Below are 23,554 nucleotides of genomic sequence, written 5' to 3' on the forward strand. Positions count from 1 at the left end.
AAAAAAAAAAAAAAAAAAAAAATCCATTTTTTCCCTCATGCAATATGGAATGAAGTTTTTACAATAAAAATTCACTCTTGTATTTATAAAATGATTCAAAAACCCACATGTGCTTTGTATTATATTTACAGCAGTGCAAAACCATGTTTAGTCACAGACAAGTCCTCCATTCTGTCTTCCATCAGGGAGAGGCTGTTTTGGGAGATGAGGGAGGGGAGAATCCTGCAAATCTCCTATACCTCACAGAAACAAAATGATGAATTTAGCAAGTAAAGAAAGCCTCTGACTGAAGATGGTATAAAGAAGCAACAGCACATTTCTTCATTAAAACTGGTCAATCCCAGGGATATATTTGTATGCTTTAAAATACATTCCAATTTGTATTCTGGATACAGCACCAATATAACCTCCAGTAGAAAAGAAAACACTTGTGGATGACCACCTCAAAACAACAACAAATTACCACAATTAGGGTAAAAAATACAAACTCAAAAGAAATTCTAATTCTAAACATACAATCTTAAAAAAACATAGGACCAGAAAGAACAGCAAAATTTTTTATTATTGTGCTAAGACCTAATTAAATACTATGAAAAATCTATGCAGTGGCAAAATGGCTCTTATTGCCTCTCCTCTTACTCTATCAATATTAATTGAAAACTAGGTGTGGCAACACAAGAGCAGTATCTTAATACAAAACAACTGGAATTTGTTATCTAAGCAATTAAATTAAATATCATATTGTCTTACCTGATTAAAAGAGAATTACAAATCATGGCACAAGAAATATCCATGCACTTGTAGATGATGAGGCTCCTTCTACTGCAGGTTCAGGTTCCTAAGCAATGCTTGTAAACTCTTAATTTCACTGAAATGAAAAAGGAAAGAAATGAAGAAAGCACCTCCCCATCAAAGCAACAAAGGAACCTCTGCAGTATTCTGTAGTCTCTTCGCCGGCTTCCTGTTCTGAGATTCACTCTTTGAATCCCAGCATCGATCAGAAAATTGGTTGTGGGGAAAAAAAGAGGAGGGGGGGAAGAGATGAGGGGGAGGCAAGAGGAGGCAGCATATTGCGTGCTAGCTCCACCTATTGGCAAGGAGATGAGCTCAGCTGGATTCCTAACACCCTATGGAAACAACTGTATTTTAGTTTTAAATGCATAGTGACCCTTGATTATACAGCTTTAAAATAAAGTAAGTGGGTTAGGGCAAATGAATGCTTACATATTTTTTTTTTTTTTTTTTTTTTTTTTTAATTAGTGAAGTAAGTATCTGGATACATGTGTATATAAATAATGGCAAAAACCTCAAGATTCTGACAGATATCTTTATTTTACTATGTGCTAATGCACGTTATGTTTAAGAATAAAGAAGTCGTTCAGAACCCACCACTATAAAATAGTAGAAAATAAAGAGTGCCTGCTTTTTTCCTTTTGATTATTGATTCCACAAAATATAAATTACATTTATGTCTTTATTGAAAGCCAGATGAAAAAAAAAAATATGTAAGACAGAAGGAACGGATGCTTGGATTTAACTAGGACTATTAAGTTATTACTTAATAAAGAGGTTTTATGGTGATCAGGTTTACTTCTTTTCATCCAAGGCTCTCTTCTGTATTTTATAGCATCTTAAAACTGCTTCTTGGTACTCTGGATACTAATATGCACGTTGACTGCTTCACTTTAATTGTCTCTAGCCTCAATCCCCATGATAGCAATGTTTGATTTACTGTTGCTAAAGGGTGCCTTATACTGGAGTGTTGTTTACCTGAGTGTGTTTACTTTTATCTCTCCATTGCCTTAAAAGTTTTCTATCACTTACACCTTTTTGTCACATCAAGCACCTAGCAGCCATCTGCATGCAGGGCTGGCTCAGCTGAAGAGGAGTATTTAATCACACCAAAACATGGGGTATAGGGAAGGAAAATGTGCAAGAGTTAACTAGGAATAGACTGAGATGAAAACCATGGGATTTTTAATTAGGATCCATGATCTAACTCAACACAAAAATCACTTCATGTCAACAGAGGGAAGTTGCTGGAGAGACTGTCCCTTTCAGTAGCAACTTATATTTGTATCAGCTTAAACCATTCATCACGGTTATCACAAACACTTGGAGTGTCAGTTCTTCAGGAAAAAAAAAAATAAATCTATGTTTCTTCAATCCCTACAATGGGATCCTGAGCAACGAAAGAACTCCAAGGTACTAAAGTAGTTCAAGTAATGATAATATGTCAACATACCTATTGTGTGAGCATGGACTGAGTGTTTTAGAAATCCTATTGTCACAAAAAAATACACTCTCAGTTGGCCTTGTTTTAATTAAATTTTGATCTAAAATACTATTTGTATTTTATATATATATATATATATATATATATATATACCCCTTGAAAAAGGGTTTTGCTGAAAAGCATGGACAAGTTTACTAACGTCTATAGCGGCGGTGGTGGGCGCTGTCCGTGGTGCTGCAGCGCATCCGGGAATTCCACGGAGACTGGGCACTTCAAAATGCGCGGAGGCCAAAGGGCGTGTAACATTCAATACTTTGAATGTACTTCGGCAATTTTGTATAAATATGGAAATACACCACGAATGAATATAGATAGGCCTACTATAGGCCTAAATTGGTGAGGCTGATATTCTAAAGTGTAATTTAATTGTCACTTATTGAATGTACTTTTCACAGAACAATCATTTCATTGGAATACGTAACATTAAAATTTTGAATATTAATGGCACCTACTTCATAAACCAAACAAGAATTTCTATGCTATCTAACAGAACAAAAATAATTTGAATTAATAAAACCTGAAATATTAGAAGTGAGATAAAAGTATTACAAGAGATTTGGAGATTGTATGAATCTTCATAATACTAATATATAATTCTTAGCTGTAGAGTAACCATTTAGTTAAAGGACTACTGGGAAGAAACATGCATTTCAGCTCCATTATAAACACTATTTTCTCTCTCCCAAACGCTGAGAAACATTTATTCTCTTTTATATTCTGTAATCTTAGTCCTTCTAGATTCCATCACTGTCTCACTTCTTTAATCTGTAGGTATTTACATCTTAATAGTGAAGCTCATTGGCAAAGCTAGATTTGTTTTTCTGTATCCTCTGTGAATGATAGTACAATGAAAATGAGATATGATAGTATCTCATATATACCACAACAAAATGCCACAATAAGTCAAAGACAATGAAAAATTAACTGCTAAAATTCAAAAGAATTTTCTAAATTTGCATTCTAAATCTACTAAAGCTCTCCAACAACACCTATAAACGTGGTTTATTCATAGTTTTATTAATCATCTTAATAGTATTTATATTGGAACAACCCCAAATATCCTTTTTTTTTTTTTTTTTTTTTTTTTTTTTAATTTAAGTGTCTTAAAGCTAGGATAGCTAGAAGAATCTTTCTGCTTATTCAAGCATGCTGATAGAGCTTGTTTCTACCAGAAATTTCTCTTTGCCTCTCAGAGCATGGCTAACAGTCATCTGCATAAAAAATAACCATTCTATTAAATCATGCAAAAACATTTACCCAGAAGAGATGGAGCAAAAGGTCAATCTCCCGTTTCTGCAGCACATGTGATGTTAAGCCTAAGGAGCATGCCAGTAGCTATTCTGGCCAACAGACACTTATCTATGCCTGTCCTTTACATGCCTCAAAGAAATAGCTATTTCACATATTTCGAACCCTTACTTTTCATCTTTTTTATCCATAAATCTTTCAACTCTCAGACTCTGGACTTGAATCTGTAAATTACTAAGGGAAAAGACAGGTCTGCAGAGAGTGAACAGGTCCATGGTTCCTTGATGTGTCATTGTATTAAAACACATAAATTAATTTCAATCAGAAGTTCTCAGTCTTTGTTATTTAGTTCTGATGAAATTATAAAGCCTATGATTCTTGCCTTTAAAGTCTGAGAGTCACCTTTGCAAATTACTCACTGAAGTGGAACAGAATTTTAAGATTATTATAAATATGAAGCACATTTTTTCCCTGTTCCAGAGTTACTTTAACAGAAATTACCCTGGTGACTACTAAACAACATCAATCTTAAATTTTGTTACATTTCTTTCATATCTAAAATCTTTGCATCTGACGTGTATTAGTGCCAGCTACCAGGTTTTTACCTCTGCCTAAGAAGAAAAATAGCATTGGAATTTAAAAGATTTCTGAACATTTTTCTATGTAATGAAAACTTTTTGGTCTTGAGAATGACTTTTGAATAAGGGAATATTTTAAACCACATTCATAATGTTTTCAAAATGTAAATTCAGTTTTTTCTTGTCTGCCTGGAGCCAACACTGAAGTAGCTTTTTAATGACCAACAGCAAAGACAGATTTGAAAAGGAAAGTGTACAGCAGTTTTTGAAAGTATGTACCACTTCCATCTTTGCTCTCCGAGATATTAGTATGCCTATAGTCAGAACCATTAAGGCATTAACTTGTGCTTCCTTCACGATTCAGTGCACCAAACAGTTTACATGTTCTGTATCTTTAACATTCTTGGCCCAAAGCAGATCAAGGTAAAGTTACTTTTCTTTATCGTATTAGAGTCAATTGTTTGAAATTGTGTATTCTCTATCTCAGTGTAGTCTATTTTCACAGTTTAATTACAAAGGTACTATTTTAGTGCAGAAAACTCCTAGACATACTGTGAGATGCAGAGAAACTTTCTAATGCAAAATCAACTTGGCAAGCTTATGTTATTAAGCAGAGCAATTCTTCTCGGCATTTCTGCTTTTAAAGACTAGCAAATAAATAAATCATAACTTGAGGTTTGCTTAACAAAACCTCCCCTCTCTCAAGTGATGATTAGCTTTCATCTGACCAATTAAACCACATGACTCAGTAGCAATAAATGGAATGAAAACATATGAATGCAATCTCTCTGTTTATAGGTGTCCTGGGAAAACATTATTAGATTTTGTTACTAGCTCTGAGAGCACTACTGCACTTGTTGCTGAGGTATCATTTAATTCATTTGTCCACCTCTTAAAATCTGTCTATTTGAAATTGTATTTCTTCATTCTGAATTTGCTTGCTTGCATTTTGTCTTTGTTTATTGGTCTTGTCATATATATATATAGTAGATTCTTTTGAACATGATCTGTGTCCTGTGAATATATAGTGCCTATATAGCCTGAAATAGCTTCCTAGGCCTGGCTGGCCTCTTTGGACATTACAAGGAATATTAAACTACTTCTTCAGTCTTGTTCTCTACAGCATGGTTGACTAACAAAATTAGTTTATCCTATAGCTCCTTCTGAAATCAGGAATTGTTATCTCCATTCCATAGGTGAGGAACTGAGATACAAACATACATTATGTTCTGGAAGTTACACAAGAAACTTGCAAGCCTTAGATACTGAATCCTTATTATCTGAGTCAGTGCCTGCTCCTTGTTCTAACTCCTATTACTTACATAAGTATCTATTGTTTTTAAGAATCCTCCTAAGATATTGGCCTGTATATTTATAACTTCAGGTATATTATATGCAAAAAAGTATTTCCTTATGAATTAGTTGCCTTCTATGACACTCTTGTGTTGTGCTGAAACAGACATAAAATTAAAAGTCTTATCAAGCAAGATTAACAAGATTAGAAAGAATGTTGCTTCTAACATTCAGAAATTCCTAAACTTCTGTGGCGGCAGCAGATGCAGTGTCTGCTCCATGCTAGAGGATAGTAACATCTAGCACATACATGGTGGGAAAGCTACATCTTTCCAGTTAACCTATGGAACTTTTCACCAACTCTCTCACTAAGTAATTAACAATGCCAACAGAAGTTGGCTGTGAAGCTCCTGCAATCAAGTAGTGTGCCAGCTAGACCCACCTCTAGCTTGAGGATCAGTGGCATGAGAAAAAATATTTTTAGTGACCAGTTATTTTATTATTATTTGCTGCTAATTATCTTGAACTTAGAAACCTGTGGTATTGGCCACTGTTAGACCACTAGGCTAAACAGATATCAATCTCATATGATGCTCTTATTTATTCAAAACATAGATACACAAGATCCCTACTTTTTATATATATATATATATATATATATATGTGCACAAAGTTTGTGTGCATGTATATACAGTATATATAATGTGAATGTTTCAAGATTTTAAGACATCTCTAAGCTGTGATTGTTTTGTTTAGCTCAATAATTTTATCACTGTGATTTTAGTTCATCTGAATGACAGGAAAGTTGTAACTACAGGTCAATATTTGGGAATCACTTAGGCACATATGGAAGGTGGTTGGGGTGTTTTATGCTTTGAGACTTATTTCTAATTAATTTTTACTAAAACAGTGGAATTATTGGGAGTGAGGCTATTTGGGTATGGCCTTGTATTGCTTAGAATAGGAGGGATCTAACTATTATTTAATATCATTAATGTTAAAAAAACCTGTATTATTATTGAAAGCTACAACCATTAAAGTACAGCTTGCTGATCACAATTTATTATTATATCATTATTATATTATTATAAGATATATATTTATTATTATGAATACCTTAAAGCAGATAATTTTTCAGAATGTGTGCTCCATGGCCTGTTAAAATATTTTAGCAGTCAAAGGCTTAAGCTACTATGAAGTCCTTATGCTTTCAAGTGACCCTATACAAACAGAATGTTATGTTTTCACTGATGATACAGTGAGGACGTGGAGTTGAGTTGTAACCTCAGGCTCCTATCTAATCCAAGAAGTTCTGCAGTTCTGTTCTATAGCACTTGGCTGCTTGCCACATTTTGGATTTTCTTTCCCAGTTTTGTAATTCCACATGTGCAACCTGCAAGTTTTTGAATAAAAAGAAACTGTAGAAACTCCTTTGCAAGCCTACCACTGATCTTTCTTAAATGTTAGACCAGATTCTTCCACTGCAGTTGAGTGTGTTGCCTTCTCTAAATTTTGCTTACCACCCTAAGTGGCAGTCAAATAAAAATAGATTCCCAAGTAAAAGTGCAGATTATTAGCTGGAAAGCCACTATGTTAGGTCCATGGCTTGTACAAAAAAAAAAAAAAAAAAAAGAAAGAAAGAAAGAAAGAAAGAAAGAAACCAAAGGTGGGAAAATACATTTATACACTTATATCAGTCAGTCTTCAACTGGAATTAAAGTCAGATCCATCACTTATACTGAAATACTGCAATTTAGGTTACATTCAAAGACTTAATATAGGAAAGAAGCTGAAGGAATAGATATGACAGCATGTCTTATATTTTGGTGCCTTTAAGCACATATTAATGTTCACAAAAGTGCCTGAGAATTACTAAAGAGAATTACTGTCCAAAACCAATGGTATTAATCAAACAAAATATCTGATGTTAAAAAAGGCTGATGACTGCATTGCTGAGTCTATACGTGTGAGCTATATACAGGGCTTGGACTCAAATCAGATCTCATACAGGGGCTGTATCCATGTTTAACACTTCAAAATTACTTTTCTCTTTGAAACTAGATAGTTCAACATTTCGGCTTCAACTCTTCAGTTAAAAGAGACTAGCTTTGTATTTATTCACTCATTACTGAGAGCATAACTGCACCTGGGGCAGGATTCCCAGACAAACAGATTATTTAGAAATGTCAGGGCTTTTCCGGTTATATTTTTAAATGTAATTTCTAAAATGAACTTTCAGTGATAATTCATTAAAAGTTGTACTAATAATTTAAATTGAAACAAGTGCTTGGCTGGCATTGTTATAAATTACTTTTGTCTATTTGCTATTGTCTTTTGAATGGCTACTTCTGATTTTCAGATCTGGCAGTGAACTGTTCAGTGGGATCTAGCGAGGCAGAGGAAAGGAGGGAGATATTTTTTTATACATAGTGTGCATACAGTTGCTATACATACTATCACATATATATAGATTTGTGGTGAAAGATAATTTTTTTAAATGAAATTTTAATGTTTAAAAATTCAGGAGTATATGTGAAGATTTGTTCCATATAGATGGTTTGCTTTATTTATAGTATAAATGTATGTTTATATGTTTATATGTTTATATGTTGTTCCACTGATAGATTAAAAAAGTGCTAAGGAATACTTAAGAACATGATTCAAACTCTGTTTCACTAAATCAAAGACTCTGACTGGTTTCAATGACGGAATCACTATACAGGCAATCCTATATATTGATTAAAGAATATAAGCCATATATAATCCATATTCATAAATGAATATTACCATGATTTTGTATGGCATGCTTATTTCTACAAACAAAACTTTTCTTTTCTGAATTGTTTTTTTTTAGTGTGAGAGGTGATAATTCATCTGTTTAAATGAGTGACACAACATTACTATCAGACCTACACCTCTGAAAAGGTTGTCTTGGTATAGACGAATACATTATGTATAGTCATTGTACCAACTCATATATCACAGAAGATTACAATCAATAAATGGACACTACCACAAAAAAGCAGGACTGGGGGTTTTCTAGTAATATGATGTTAATCTATCCATCTTTTGGAACAGCAGCACACAAGAATTAGTTATTCTAAGAAAATGCTGTTATAAAACTTATCAGAGAATCAAATCTCAGAACCAGCTCGGGTTCCAACCCTTTTCTGTTGGAATTACACTGCTGGTATTAAGGACAAAGTTTTCTAATTTTTAATGAGGTTGAAATAATTATGTAGATCAGAATGTCTTCATTTTTCCAGAAGAAACAGATTCAACATGTATAGCCCACCCTTAACAGCGACATTACTAGATGATGATTACATTTCAACTATGACATAAAGACTTTCTAAAGAAAGCTTCCAAACACCAAGAAATTTTTTTAAGATTAAGAAAATAAACAAAAGAAATGCATCCTGTAAGCAAATGAAAGTCCTGTCCAAAGACTGGTGTGATTTTCAAAACACAGTTACACGGTTGCAAAACAATGTTCCTATGCAGTTTAAAATCAAGGCACGAACTTCAGTTCATTTACGAGTTTGCTAAATTAACATAATCCTATGAAAGAAAAAACAATGCTTTAGAGACAATAAATATTTTTTATTAAAAATGCATACCTTCTTAACCTCTGGAAGTTTGAAAATGTTAAGTATTAAAACCAAAGGGACAAGAAATTTTGATGTTTTTTTCTTATAAAACTGTGGTATATGTTCACACCCTCATAGTCTCTTTGTAATAAAGGGGGGGATTTGCTTGAACAGTGTGATCAGGAGTATCCCCATGTGCTCCAGTTTTGCAAAAACATAAGGAAAGTAATGCAGATGCATTTGCAAGCTGGGGGGACATCTCTTTCACTTACTATACAGTTAATATACTATATACTTAATTATGGTAATAATTATAGTAATATACTATATACACTTAATGTATTATATTCTGCACATACAGAATACATACATCCTATGAAAATGTATTTCTGTTTGCTGTTATTAGCCAAATTTGATATTTATATCTGTCAAGTAAGCAGCAAGCTTAACTGAAGTCAAAAGGGCTCATCACAAACTGACACAAAAGTGTAAGGATTATGGTTTAAATATTTTAATTTAAATAGAGATATCTGTATGATATTACAGATAAGGGGGATCAGTTGTAGGCAGTTGTCACCGTTACTGCTGCTTTATGTAGTTGTGATTTGCTAGCAGCCGTCAGGCTGGATATGTGCTGGCTGCCCTGGCATCTTTGCTTCCAAAGCCAAGTTTGTGACCAGTGGGACTGAGAATGGGGCTATCTCTGGCCACTGCTGAAGAGGTACTTAGAGAAAATACAGGAGCTACTAGAGAGTAGAACATTCATTGTCTCTTATATTCTTGTTTTCTTGTTTTGTGGAATAACGTTTGTTCATTAAATCCCACATGACTGAACAAAGCTGGTAGCTTGATTTTAAATTAGTTGGGAACTGTAGGGGTCTCTAACCCAAGGCTATGAGTCAATATATTGCACACGCTTGCTGACATTGCTCAGCGTTTCTACATCTTGTTTTCCACAGATGCAATACTCCTCAAACTGACATGCAGGACAAAATAATACGTTGCCTGAAGCACAATATTCACTCAATACTGCTGCCCGTGGACCAGGCGATGCTGGAGCCACTGCTCCAACAATAATTCTCCCAGGATGGCCAGAGGAATCCTAGGTAAGCAGATGTAAATCTGCACATGGCCAGGAATCCTGTCTAAGGGAAAGACTTTGAGCTATGCTTTTTACATAAGCATAGTACATTTTATACTCTTTTATGTGGATGGTAGTATTTAATGCATAAGAGAGTATCAAGATAATCAGCAAGTTCAGCACACACCACTTAGGTGTGCAGTCAGTGTCTATGCTCTCTTATTTACACAATCCTCTCTTCCCCTGGATTTTTAAAGGAAATAGCACATTTAAAACTAAATGCTCTGCTGAATGTATATAGACAAATGTTTTTAAAATTAATTATTTTAAGAAAAAGTCTTTTAAAGGGTTATTCAGTAATCAGTATGGTTTTGCTGGTTTGTTCTGCTTCTTGCCTGGAGGAACTTACTACACAGGAGCTGTTTGAAGTGTTAGGTCAGAACAAACTGGAATAAAGATGCCTCATCAACTGCTGCTTTGTACGTATTCATTATCTTTACCAGTAGGTGGAGCTGCCACGTTAGGTGCTGCATTTTTTTCACTTCCCCCTCCATTCCCCCACCCTTCACGCCCCCCCGCTCCCGCTTCTCCTAATAAGCTGTTTTCTGATATATGTTGGGTACCATAGAGTGAGACTGAGAACAGGAAGCGGAGGCAGAATCAGAGAGGATTCTGGAAAGGTCTCTGTGTTTTCTTTTTCCATAGAGAATACGGAAATTATAATTAATTAGTAAAGCCTTGTGGATGGAAATCTGGACTATTTCAGGAGGAGACTTATATTATCATGTTATTTTTGGATGCTGGGCTTTGCAGTGATTTGTCATTCTCTTTCAATCAGGTAAGCTGGCAAAACATTTAATTGTACCCATAATAAATCTTAGTAATATGATCTTTTCCACATTGCAGAATCGGATTTTACTCTCTGGTTTGCTGTTAAGGTAGAGCCAAAGATGAAATGGGGAATTCAAAGCCATTTTGTACTGACTGATTGTGATAATGGTGTGATTTTTTTCATTTTAACCTCGTTAAATCTAGTATCTGGCCTCTTACTCTTAATGTGATGTTGTGATGCAGTAGTCTTACTTGCAAAATCAGATCATTTTATAATCAAGCTATACTAAATTAATTCCTAGTGTTTTATAGAAGTGACCTTGTTTCCTAAGAAGAAAAATGTGGTTATATTCAGGCTCAGGAACAGCAGGTCTCATAAGATTCTGAGCATCTCAGATTCTGATGATCCAGGAATAAAATCTATGGGGCTTGTTACTGCTATTTTCAAAATATATATGGGATTTGAAGAAATTCCCTTATTAGATTTTGTAAAATATATATAATGAAATATTTTATTTCTGTGCCAATTTTTGCATGGTTGTGTGTCTGTGTGTATGAGAGAATAGGCTCACCAGCTGTTAATTAACCAGAGGTCCACACTGACGATACAGTTCACATTTTGCCTGTAACATTACTGTCTAGCTTAATATATGCTTCTTAATAGGACTGTTTGAAGAAATCGGCACAAGAATTATTATATTTATTCGTGTTATTGTCCATTTATCTATTGTCTCATTCATTGTTATCAGTAATTATTAAAGTCATCAGTTATTAAATGTAAAACGAAACCATCTATTGAAGATCACTTTGATATATGAATTCTTTTTTCAGTAGTGGTTCTACAGACACACATTCACATTAAAGCTATATATGTTATCATAGTATTATTTTAGAAATTATTTCCGATAGAAAACAGTAGAAATAACAAAATGCCGAAAACACGTACAACAAAATAAGGAGCCCACTGCTTACAAATCACCATCTCAATCCATGTAAGAAAAAGCAATCAGGACTGGGTTTCAGGTAGTACTCAGAGTAGCAAGTGAGGCCTGTACCTGAAGTAGCGATATGAAAGAATGAAGTTTTTAATTTGTATTTCATGGTGCTAAATCAAATGTGCCTGTGGTGTCCTTGTGTCATTTCAAAATAAATAAATAATAATAATTATGATACTTGCTTTAAAAACGTATCATGTTTGTGCTTTCATAATTGATTTGTCAAGAAAATGGTTTCGGAAGAAGACTTTTTAACTTTAACAAACAGATTAATATTTAATTTTTGCTCTCTTGCACATCTCCATTTTGGGAGGAAAGATTGTTAAGGCCTAGAATGTGAGCTGCTGCAGTAATTTGAAGATTTGTAGCACCTGTTAAACAGATATGTTGCTTTTTAGGCCTTGATATTTATAGAAATTATGCTTGTGTTGTTAGTTTATAATTTTTCCCTCTAGTGAGCAGAAGTTAAGAGCCCATACTGATTTTCTTAGCTGTGCAATTAAACTCAGTATTGTAAAGTTCTGTATAGATAACCCTAGATGCTAGCAGAGGTAGAGACTTTCACGTTCTCATTAGAGAACACAAAACAATTCCCCTGTGCCTCTCAGATTCTGTCAGAGTGCTGTTTCCCTTTATTAGCAGGTAACCCGAAGTGGGGAAGGATCAAGGGAAAGGAGAAAGTGTAGAAAGCATGGGGATTTTAATCAATATACTGATCACGCATTTTGTGTTTTCACCTCCTTTTCTTCATCAGATAGCATTAGATGAGTTAACTTTTACCTTATGAAGATTAGGCACGAAGATAAATTTATTTGCCCTCAGAAGACTAAGGATTTTTGAAGTGAAAAGGATGGTGGGATATAAGGGGGAACTTTCTGACTGATGGTTTCCATTTCCTTCTGCTGCTCACGTTCTCAGCCCTATATAATTTGTTATGTGTATTTATTACATTGCTGGAGTCCCACAACTTTTGACTGATCAGATAATAGCAGATACTAAGAGAGTTCTTTGTACAAGGCAAAAAAGTGGTGACCTTGTTCTCTAAAGTGCAAATCCTGGCCCTTTTTACCCATATGCTGTTCTTGCCATAAAGTGACAAATGAAAAAGTGCTTGAACTCTGCTTGAGTTAAACCTAAGGGAAAATAAATGCAAGCTTCTGATATCGGTACTTTATTTGTTAAGATTATCTATTTATTTGTTGAACTCTGAAAATGACTATTGAAAGTAAGTTTCAGGAAGTTACATTTACTTTGTTCTTTATCAGAAATTCTAGTTAGAAGTTGGAAACTTAACTTTCAAAAGTCTAATTAACTTATTTGCCACTCAGTGTAACTCCTCTATATTTTTTTACCTTATATCAGTTAATCAGTAATATATACTGTTGCCATTTTCAGGGAATAATATTTTTTCATCCTCATTTGAAGAAATAAAAGGTTCAAAATGTCATAATAAAATTGATGCTTGCTAGTTCAGACCGCTTACAGCACAAATGTACACACTCTGCGCTGTGGCTTTGGTGAGTCCATCAAATCAAGTGTCAACCACCATAAAATCCATTTATAGGAAACTGCAGCCGCTTCACAGGAAAGCTGCTGTTACTCATTACAGCTACTACTCCTGATTAAAAGCTCTGAAGCACGTTGCCAATGGCATCTCTCTCAAAGTTCAGTATTGACTGCACTCCCCTAGGACCTTGACATTGGAGCTGGTATATTATAACCAGTTCATCTGCTTTCATCAAAACTTTCCTTATGAACTGGAATCCCTAGTATATTACCGTGAAAGTGTTATTGCTCGATTTTTCCTTGTCTTATGATGAGGTAAAGCAGAGGGACTAGAGATAAGAGCAGCTGAAGAAGGGACTGTATTATTTCAAAATATAAATATAGAGTAGGAGCACCATATGCTCTTGAGTAACTGTAATGTTTGTGTACTACCACTGTAATCCTAAACAGGAGTAAGCAAGTTACTTTTGTGACCCAGAATTTATCTGGTCACTCATTTGTTCATTATCCATCCCAAAATTATTTCTATCCATTATAAAAAAAAAAAAAACCAAAAACCACAACAAACCAAGCACACTAGCCAACCCACCCCATAACTATAATTTCAAATTGTTGCTAAACTTTGAAGTGGTCACCAGTCTTGGTAAGGTCTTCCTACAAAAAATTACTATTCACCTACTCTGCCAACTAAGGCAGATCATGGAATGTGTTTTACAGTAAAAAAATGAAACTAAAAAGTTAAAATTTAATTAAAGATCTTAAGCTTTTATGAGGCTCTTTCACATGTAAAAACTTTAAGGAAAAGGTTATTTATGCTCAAATTATTTGTCTAGTTATTAATTCTTTATTCTTATTGATGTCTTCTTACTGAATAGGTTTACTTAGGCAAGTGTAATCATAGAGCTACCATGTGTGCAGGTCCCTTTTTCAACCTGGAATTGTATTTTCTGTAACTTCTCTGGATTCCTGACTTCATCCATCAACTTGCTGAATGTCATATATCTTTAGCAAATAATCATGTTTGAATATGTATATATTGACTTTGTAGTCCATATGCAGTGTGTCTGGCACATCCCAGAGATATCAATTGCATACCTGCTCAGCAAAGCTGATGATTCACATGCGTTAAAGTTACTATATATGTATAGATCAGTTGAACAACACATAGAGCTGACTCCCTAAACCTGCACTGCATCAGGCACATCCTCATAATTCTTTGCAGGATTTCCTGAATGAAAGTATGAGGGACACTAGTAAAACTGAAAGAATATCATAGATTCCATGGTGGAAAATGGCTGAGAAGTGTATCAGCACTATTGGCTCTGTGATTCCCTTTACTATATCCCAGTATAAATAGTTAACAGGAAGATCTTGGGATAGCAATACATAGCAGGCAATTTCCATTTATAGATGACTTATGTTTAAATTAGACATTGCTTATTTAATATTAGGCCTATTTATTAATAATTGCTTATTTGATATTATTATAAATTAATATTATAATTATTAATTATTAATTTTTTTTTAATATGAGAGGGGAGCAGTGTTTCTGTTCCTTTAACATAATTTATTTTAAGAATCAGGTGAAGTGAGAAATTTCCTTTATGTGTGTGTGAAATTTGGGGCTAGCACAAACTGTTGCATGCTCTGCTTAAACATAAAATAATATTATTAATATTGATATATAGGTTTTTAAGAAGTTACAAGTTTGTGTTCAAAATCACTACAGAAATGCAGATGAATTAATATTCAAGGAAATTAATTGCTCACAGGAAAGATAGTTCCTTTTGTATAGGGCAACATAGCAGTATGTGGCCTGGCTACTGTATTCGTTGAGAAAAAACCTGACATAATTTCTTAAAAATCATGTCCCCTTACTCTCTCGTAGTCCTGGGAAAGGAGTAGAAATTTTCTGAGACAATGTAGCCTGAATTTGGGCTGACATGTCCCAAATTCTTGCCTATTTGGTTCAAATACCCTGAAAAGTCTTCCCTTTGTTATGTGCTCTTGTACTATCTTTTAATATTTGGACACACTGAGGAATTCCAAATTTATGTTGGTTAAAATTATACTCTCAGAGTTGTTCTTAGTCTAATTTTAAGTATGTTCAAATAAGAAGTTTTCAGGTGTTAAAATGAAGGCACTTTCTTAATAAACAACTCTTAACTACCTTCTCAAAAGCTAGTCACAGAGTACAACTTTGTAGCTGTATCAAGATTTTGATACAATAGTATTTGTATCCCTTTTTATTCATATTTGAAATATATGTGTGGTGATCTCGGAAACCTGAAGATAAATTCACCTCTGTCCTACATAAAACCAGGATTCTTTTCTTCTCAGATGTAGTTAACATGACACCAACTTGATTTCCTTGAGCACTGAAATTTCACTACAGTTACTGCTGTTAAGAGCATTTACTTTTGAATGTATATGGGGTCGTGCAGTATTTAAGTAATAAGGATCAAGCTGGTAGACCACAAAGCTAGTATGCTAAGTCGTAGGAATGAAGAAGCCCTATACTTTTTAGAAAAGTTAACCTAACTCTACAGTGACAGTCAAAGCAAGATATTTTTCACCACAGATAAATTGTTCTTATTTGAACAGATATTTTAGTGTTTTCCATTGAAAAGCACTCTTTTAGAGGGAAAGAATTCTATAAATCTAAACTGTCCAAAAAATTCAAGTTTCCTGTGATAACTTTTATGCTACAGAGAGAGCGTGCACTTTTAAATGGGTGAAGACATAGACCTAACCTGCACTCTTGCATCCTATCAAGGAGCAGAGCAAATTCCACTCATCACAAACAGCTTTGAATCTTTTTAGAAAGTTCTGTTTATTTTAATTTAAAGCCCAATCATCTGTAAAAGTTGTGTATGACAGATGAAAACAAAAGTGCTAGGGTTTACAGTAAGAAAGGCAATCTATTTGTAATGTTATTTTAGGTCTGAGTGGAATAAACTTGATGACATAAGTAGTTAATCTCAAAAGAGCCCAAGAATCCAAGGTAAGATTGAACTGAAAGAGGGAAATCCTAATATTTACATTAATTGAGATGAAATGTTGGAAGCAAAGCCTGTCACTAATATTTAAGACCAAAATTTTCATATGAAGAAGTCTGACCTGAGATAGAAGTTCTGGCCAGCAGCAATATAAAAAAAATTCAACTGTGTTAGGAAGGAATTTCTTCCCACTGAGTGAAGCTGTAACTGATTATTAAAGGAGTCTTCCTGAAAGGTTTTTAGTAATACCAGTTTAAGTTACTTGCCATGTATTTCCTACATATCAATTTGCTTTAGTTTGTGTTAGAATAGGAAGAATATTAGAATTCTAGTAGCTGCTATAACACTAGCTATCCATCTGTAGTGTATATTACTTAAAGCATCTAATTAGTAAAATATATTCTTAATATAATTAAATTTCAGCATTACAAGAGACACCATTTAAAGAGATAATAGAACTTGTAACTCATAGGCCTTTCTCCTTTGGATTTTTTACATACGAGTACTGACTAGATCAGTGTCATACTTCCATAAGCCATTCAGAAAACATTCCAAACTCAAGACTTGGTTAAGTTTTATTAGGCACTTCCATGATGCCTGAATGAATGCCTTGAAGAAATCCATGTACATTTTCCGTATGCTGTGTTAAACCAGAGGTATAAAGCACTCTATTTTCATGTTGGCTTTCTGTGCATTTCTTCCTTGTGTAGTGACGGTCACATTCAGCCGAGAAACGTGTGTAAGCCTCTCAGTCAGAGGTTCCAATTTTTCCCCTTTCAGTTTCCTAGACAACTGTCAAAGTCTAAATACAATCCATTAATCTTGTGCTCTACAAAGTTTATTCTTTCATATATTGTGTTGATTAGTTTCTGGGGCTTACTAAGACTAGGAAAGTAAGTGCTCCAGCTGCACGGTTCTTAATGATTCAGTTAATTTTCTGAGTTCAGTTTGTTATTTCTTTTTAGGTTCATAAGCAATTATTTTCTGTTGCATATGCATTTTCATGTTTCCCTAGAAAAATTTAGAAAAGGGTATTACTTTAAAAACAGAGCTTTCTACATTTTTACAGAGCAATATCGATACTGCAATGTATTTAGATATTGTTAACATGTTTTATTGTGACTTCAGCACCTTCACAGTGGATACTGGTGTATGTTCCAGTGTTTCCCTTGTGAGCACATTTAAATTTTGAGTACAAAAAAATATCAGAAATTACTTGAATCTAGATTATGGGGAACACACAACAAATAATTCTGAATCTGGACAATTAATTCTGTGGATTTTTGTTTCTCGATAATCTAAAATCAGGATAATATTTTTATAATCATGTAACACTTCAAAAGTCAATATGGTTTCCCATGATTTCTGTTCATTCTCTGTCATTTGTCTCTAACATGAGATTTCCCTTAGTTGAAGCCATCACTGGCATATTGTCCTATAACAGTCTTTATAAGAGTATCTAATTTTGCATAATGACATTTCTTTTCTAAATTACATTTTGGATGGGATCACACATTTTGCCATGGGTCAGTGTGAAAATAATATGCAACTACCTTTTCCAGCACATCATTATATTCAAAGGGAGCTCAGGTGCATGAGGATATAGTTTGAAACTTTTTTTTTAAACAATACATTTAAGCAAAATTTGAAGTGTATTCTAACCAGTCTTAAAAATAAATGCCGATGCCATATAGGCATAAGAGTTCAGGAAAGAGTCTCACAGAAAATAATATATATAGGCTGTCCATCAGAAATCACCTTTGACTAGGCCTGAGATTTTACTTATGATTCACTCTTGGAAGCTGAATCAGGATAATCTACCCCAAATAAAAATTTTTTTGGTCAACATGGTATCAACTGAAACAAATCTCTATCATTAGCTTCAGCTACAGTAAATCTGAAATCTGTATAATCTGGACCTGCCTATGAATATTCTAGTCTTGGGGTACGAACCAAAGACATTAGATTAAAAAAACACAAAGTTTGGGTTTTTTAATGTATTGAAAATATCTGCATTATACAGAAAAAAATTTTAAAAGTATAGGAGATTAATTTAAGTTCTGTAATGAAATTACTCTGACATGGCCTAGGCGTATTATAAATTCAGAATAAAGGGCTCACAATTCTGCCAACCTCATTCCTTCAATTTTTGTTGTGACTACCATTGATACTACTACACTATCATGATGTATAGCATTAGTAATACAAAGCTGCATCTCTCAATCCATTGGCGATACAGCCAGTACAAACATACATAGGATATAATAAATAGGGACATGGAGACTAGGTGAAATGTGAAAAAGGTTCTCTGCCTTGTGCTCTAATTCAAAATACAGATTTATTGAAATTACCTGCACTGCTAGTGTTATTAACAATTTTCACATTAAAGATTAATTCCTCAACATTTTACAAACTGGCAAATATTTTAACAACCGCATAGAAGTTACACCCCCTCTTTTGAAAATAAATGTCATATAAATGCTTAGTATTAGTGATTACTCTTTTATTAGGAAGCTATAGTATCTCTTTCATATTATTTTAAAACTTGCAAGCAACAGCACTTACGCATTTTGCTAATTTGCACCGTATCTGACCACAAGATCAGATTTCATCCACAATGCTACTTCAGAGCCAGAATCCAGATGCACCCAGTAGGCAAAGGAAAGGGGAAATCCCCTGCGTACCCCCAAGGAAAGCTGCATTCAGTGGAAAATATGCATTGGTGGATAAGTATCATCGGTGACAGTATGAGAGTCATGATCCCCTGAGGTTAGTACTGGAGACACAGCTTTCAGATGTCTTCATTGGAGCCTCTCCAGTAGTGACTCGCCACAGTAAGATGTGCTGAATCAGTGCCTTTCTCAAAATGACTGGGACACTGAAAGAATCTGCTGTTGGCAATGGTTGGAATGACTTTATTTTACATCATTAAACAAACAGAAGGTGTAACTGTGGTACCACTTATTGTATCTTTGGGAAAAGATAGTTCTAGATTAATAGTAACTAGTGCTAGGTAAATTCTAGGTTAGTTATTTTCTGTAGGAGTACTTGGAGATCTATCTTTAAAAACAAAAGAAGCAGTGGTCTAGTAGAAAACTTTAACTTCTCTTTTCCCACATTCTGTGTCTTCTTTGACCCAAGTGTGTCTACACAGTTTTTCTTTATTTTATCTACAGAGTTTCTACAGTGGCTGCTCATTCTCTCTATATTTGAAGAAAAGTATGATTAAGGGCTGCTTTAGCAGCAGCAGAGACTTAAAAGGGAGGGATGTCTTCTTTTTCTTCTCTAGGAATAAAAACAAAGTAACAACAACATATATTTCTGGCTCTTTTTGTACTTTTATATATAGCTCAAATGAGAATAAATGTCTCAAAGACAGCTCATCTCGATCTCAATGGCTGAAGACTAAAGTTTGCAAGCTACAAGTAGACTGTTTAATGAACTAGATACTCAGATTATTAAAGCTTTAAAGACTGAAGAAGCTGTAACTAACCTTTGGTTAATTCTTGTAATGATGCAATCTTTAAATTAAAGAACCTGGAGAATAAATTGTCTTTTTTTTTGCTATTACGTTGCTGGAGGTGGAAGAAAAATTTTGCCACACAAAGAAAAACACACCAACATTCTCTAAAATAAATAACATGAAGAAGTATCCATATTTTCATGCAAATATAGACTGAATTAACTTATATTCCTGGTTAGAGACAGTAAATCCAGTGGGGAGTAATGATACACTGTGCAGTTCCCTAAGTGACAAATGAGAACACTCCTGTTAGCCTGGGCACAGTTATCTCATGTCTACTAAAGACTTCTCTAGTCATGCAGTAATCTCAACAAGACCCATTTTTCCCTTTTAGTTAAAACATGCAGGTAAATGGAACTTTTGAAACTCTTATCACTTAAAGAATATTCTTAAATGTACTTTTAATCTTGTTAGGTTTTGTGGACTAACCCATGTTCCATATTGCTTCTCCTACATCTCTTTGCTTGTAGGTTGGAAAAATCTGTGTGAATATGTAGACTTGTCTATTCCAATTAATTTTGACAAGCTTTGGACACAGGAACAAAGAATGAGAGAGTCTTGAAGAAACTTCAGTCTTGAAGAAGCTTCAGCTCCTAAACTTTTCTTACCAATTCCATTTTCTGCTAGAAATGCAGCCTATTTTGTTTTAATGATAGTAAAAGATCCAGTGGCTAATTTCTGAGATTTGGCATTTCTTAGAAAAATAAAGGTAAGACTGTCTTTTCTTCTCAGCCAGAAATAGAGTTCCATTTCATAAGATGGCCACTTGATATAGCACTATATATCTTCACTAAAATGTCAGTGGGAATATGAAACTAACATCTTTAATGAGATCTAGCTGTAGAAATTTGTGTTACATGTATTGTAGCTATTTTCCATTCGAACGTAAGGATCTTTAACACTGGAAGGTATTTGCAAAGTATTAATTAACTACTGTATTTCAACTAGGTTAGTGAGCTAAGAAAGAGACTCCTTCCTCTTAAATTGCATATGGTTTTCATTTGACCCTCTTCAGGTTTCTCCACTACTTCAAGTATTCCCACTTGGTCTCTTTACACATTCTCAGAGGCAACTGGTGGTGTCAGAGAAAATATAAGGCAGGCTTGCATTTGAGGAATTCCTAGAGGTTTTGGTCAGTTTTTAGAAATAAATGGGTCAAACGATTTATTTTGGGGGTTCTACAACTTGCAGGTATGTATCTGAGGAATCCGGGTTCATTCTTTACATAACATTCTTTATATTTTCTTGATTACTCCAGTTTACTAGGTACAGCATATGTTGGCCTTGATGTAAGAATCTTTATCCGCTATTTCCATTCCTAGGCAGGAGGAGGGAAGAAAAAGGAACAAATTAATTCAGAAGAAAATGTTGCAGTGAGTTAGAGAGGGAAGAAGAGAGATGAGTGTGGAATGCCAGTGGGCACAAACAGGCAGATAAGTGGAGGGAAAGACTGTCCATAACAATGTCTTAGTGAGAGAGAGAGAGCAGTCTCCACAAAGATACCCTCCCTAGAAGCAGCTTCTGGATCTTTCACACAGGTCTGAGATTGCTTTCCAGTCTCTAATCTAATCTAGTTTGGGTGTTTTCCCATCTGCCTAGTCTTTCACCAGTCTGACTGAACCTCATGTATTATATTCTACCCAGATTTCCAAATTCTTACAGTACTTTATTTTCTTGAGGTTGGGTTCTTAAGATTCAGTTAACATGCTTTCACACCTAGCTGCAAGTCATTACTGAGGACATTAAATAAAATTGCATGTAACATCCCTGAAGTATCATGTTAGTATTAATTCATTAGTATTTCCTGTCTTCACTGTTCTTCAGTCAGGTTTCAGCCAATGTGAACTACCAACTCATATTCAGCCGCTTACTGCTATCCCATTCTAAATCCTTTTAAAGTAAGGTTTTATTAAGGAAATATTTCTGTAACATACACTTATTAATTGATACTATATTCTCATAACAAGTAAGTATTTTTGCCTTCTGTGATTTATTAATTTTATTAATGAATACCTGGTGGTCACTTCATTATTTTTCTTTTGAATAGTTATGTAACAGTAATGCCTATAGGCTACTGAAGCCGACTGTACAAACCCAGAAAAAAATTATAGTCACTGCTACAGATAAATTGTAGTCTAAGGAAAATGACACAATAGATGAAAGATAAATATTGGATGGAATGGGAAAAAGTAAAACAAATCCTACATACTAATCAGAAGACTGTAAACACAAATTATCATAGTTTAAATTAGTAGAATACCATTTAAATTAGTAGATTACAGTTTAAAAGAAGAGGCAGGTTCTGAGCAGGTGCTAAATGCTGAAGGCTGTTTTCAGCTTTGAGAAAGTCACTCCTTTCCTTGAAAATAACCTACTTCTGTGGAAACAACATTCATCGATTCCTTGGATTAAGACTCATGGATGATTTTGACTGGATATCTCTTTAGAAACTTCAATTAACTCTCCATTTCATTGTGTTTACTGCTTTGAATTACATCAGTGTTATTTGGGGGCTTTTTTTTCTTTTTGGAGATCTGTTTCTTATTCAAGTATTTTTAAAGCAGTAAAAAATAGTGTAAAGATGCCAGGAAAAAAAAAGGTAAATGTCAGTTATGAAAAGATAATAATCTATAACTGTAATAAAATACTTCAAAGCACTGCAGCAGATAAGGGGATAGGTTTTTCCTTGTGAAATTAGTCTCCATTTTCTCCATTCATCCAAATTTGATCAGAGCATAGTAACTTAAACATAATTTATCTTCAATTCCAGAAAACTAATATTTAAATTTTGCAAAACAACTTCTGAAATACTAGGAGGGGGAGTTAAGATGACTCATTTCTTTAGACTCTTTCTGCATACACTCCATCTGTACTCCTTTCCTCCTCAGGACAGTGGTAGTCTGAGTTGCTAAGAGCTTCTTCAGGGCTCAATGAAGGGAACAGAATTACTTTTGTGTCATTGTTCTATTAAACTACTGAATGTATAGCAACAGTAATCAAATACACATTTGTGTGTTGTTCTGTTACACTCTGTAATCTGCATAGAAACACTTAGGGCATATTTAGTATGGGAGAAACCTTCTTGTGTAATAGCAGCAGCCAGGAAATATATAACTGCACTAGACAGTAGTTGAGGCAGGACTCAAGAAACGTTTCAAACTTGTCAAGGAAACTTTTCTAAAGCATGTTTTATGGCTGAGAAATACAGTGAAACCCCAAGCTGGCTAATGTTAATGTTCCCAGTCATTCATTGGCCCCTTTGTAGACTTGTAGCAATACAAATACATATATTTCTAGTGAGGACAATGTATTTTGTTATAGCATTCATAACTGTAACTGTTATGGATGAAAAGCAGCCTAACCGAATGCACTGAATTATAAAGAGAAGACAGACCCACTGAAGACTTTAGACCTTTTAAGGCTAGTTTCATACAAAAGCCACCTAGGTCAACAATTTGAATCACAGACCTGTAAAATGTGAAATAAAGGAATCAATTATTCAGAAAGACCAAAGGGAAACCTCAAACATCTTCTTAGTTTATTAATCCTGGGTAGGCAAAAGCAATAATCAAAGTGTGGACTGTATACAGAGAATACGTGTGCTTTTGAGTTTA

General features: G+C 34.3%; 2 protein-coding genes across 8 annotated transcripts in view; one reads left to right on the top strand and one right to left on the bottom strand.

The window, feature by feature from the left end:
* Positions 1-1,018, bottom strand: part of SCN2A (sodium voltage-gated channel alpha subunit 2) — a 77,153-nt gene extending 76,135 nt beyond the window's left edge. For all 4 annotated transcript variants that reach the window (XM_026852634.1, XM_026852631.1, XM_026852635.1 and 1 more), the window contains exon 1: positions 751-1,018. The gene's annotated coding sequence lies outside the window, so the exon portion shown is untranslated. The remainder of the gene's footprint in view (positions 1-750) is intronic.
* A 9,684-nt stretch (positions 1,019-10,702) lies between these two features.
* LOC113482220 (sodium channel protein type 2 subunit alpha-like) overlaps positions 10,703-23,554 on the top strand; it is a 76,367-nt gene continuing 63,515 nt past the window's right edge. For 3 of the 4 annotated variants that reach the window (XM_026852645.1, XM_026852648.1, XM_026852646.1), the window contains exons 1-2: positions 10,721-10,924; positions 20,411-20,649. The gene's annotated coding sequence lies outside the window, so the exon portion shown is untranslated. Of the gene's footprint in view, positions 10,925-20,410; positions 20,650-23,554 lie in introns of all 4 variants that reach the window. The other variant, XM_026852647.1, reaches the window with a different exon arrangement.

The sequence above is a fragment of the Athene cunicularia genome (genome assembly GCF_003259725.1).
Source record: "Athene cunicularia isolate RWA chromosome 7 unlocalized genomic scaffold, athCun1 chr7_part1, whole genome shotgun sequence".
Taxonomy (NCBI): domain Eukaryota; kingdom Metazoa; phylum Chordata; class Aves; order Strigiformes; family Strigidae; genus Athene; species Athene cunicularia.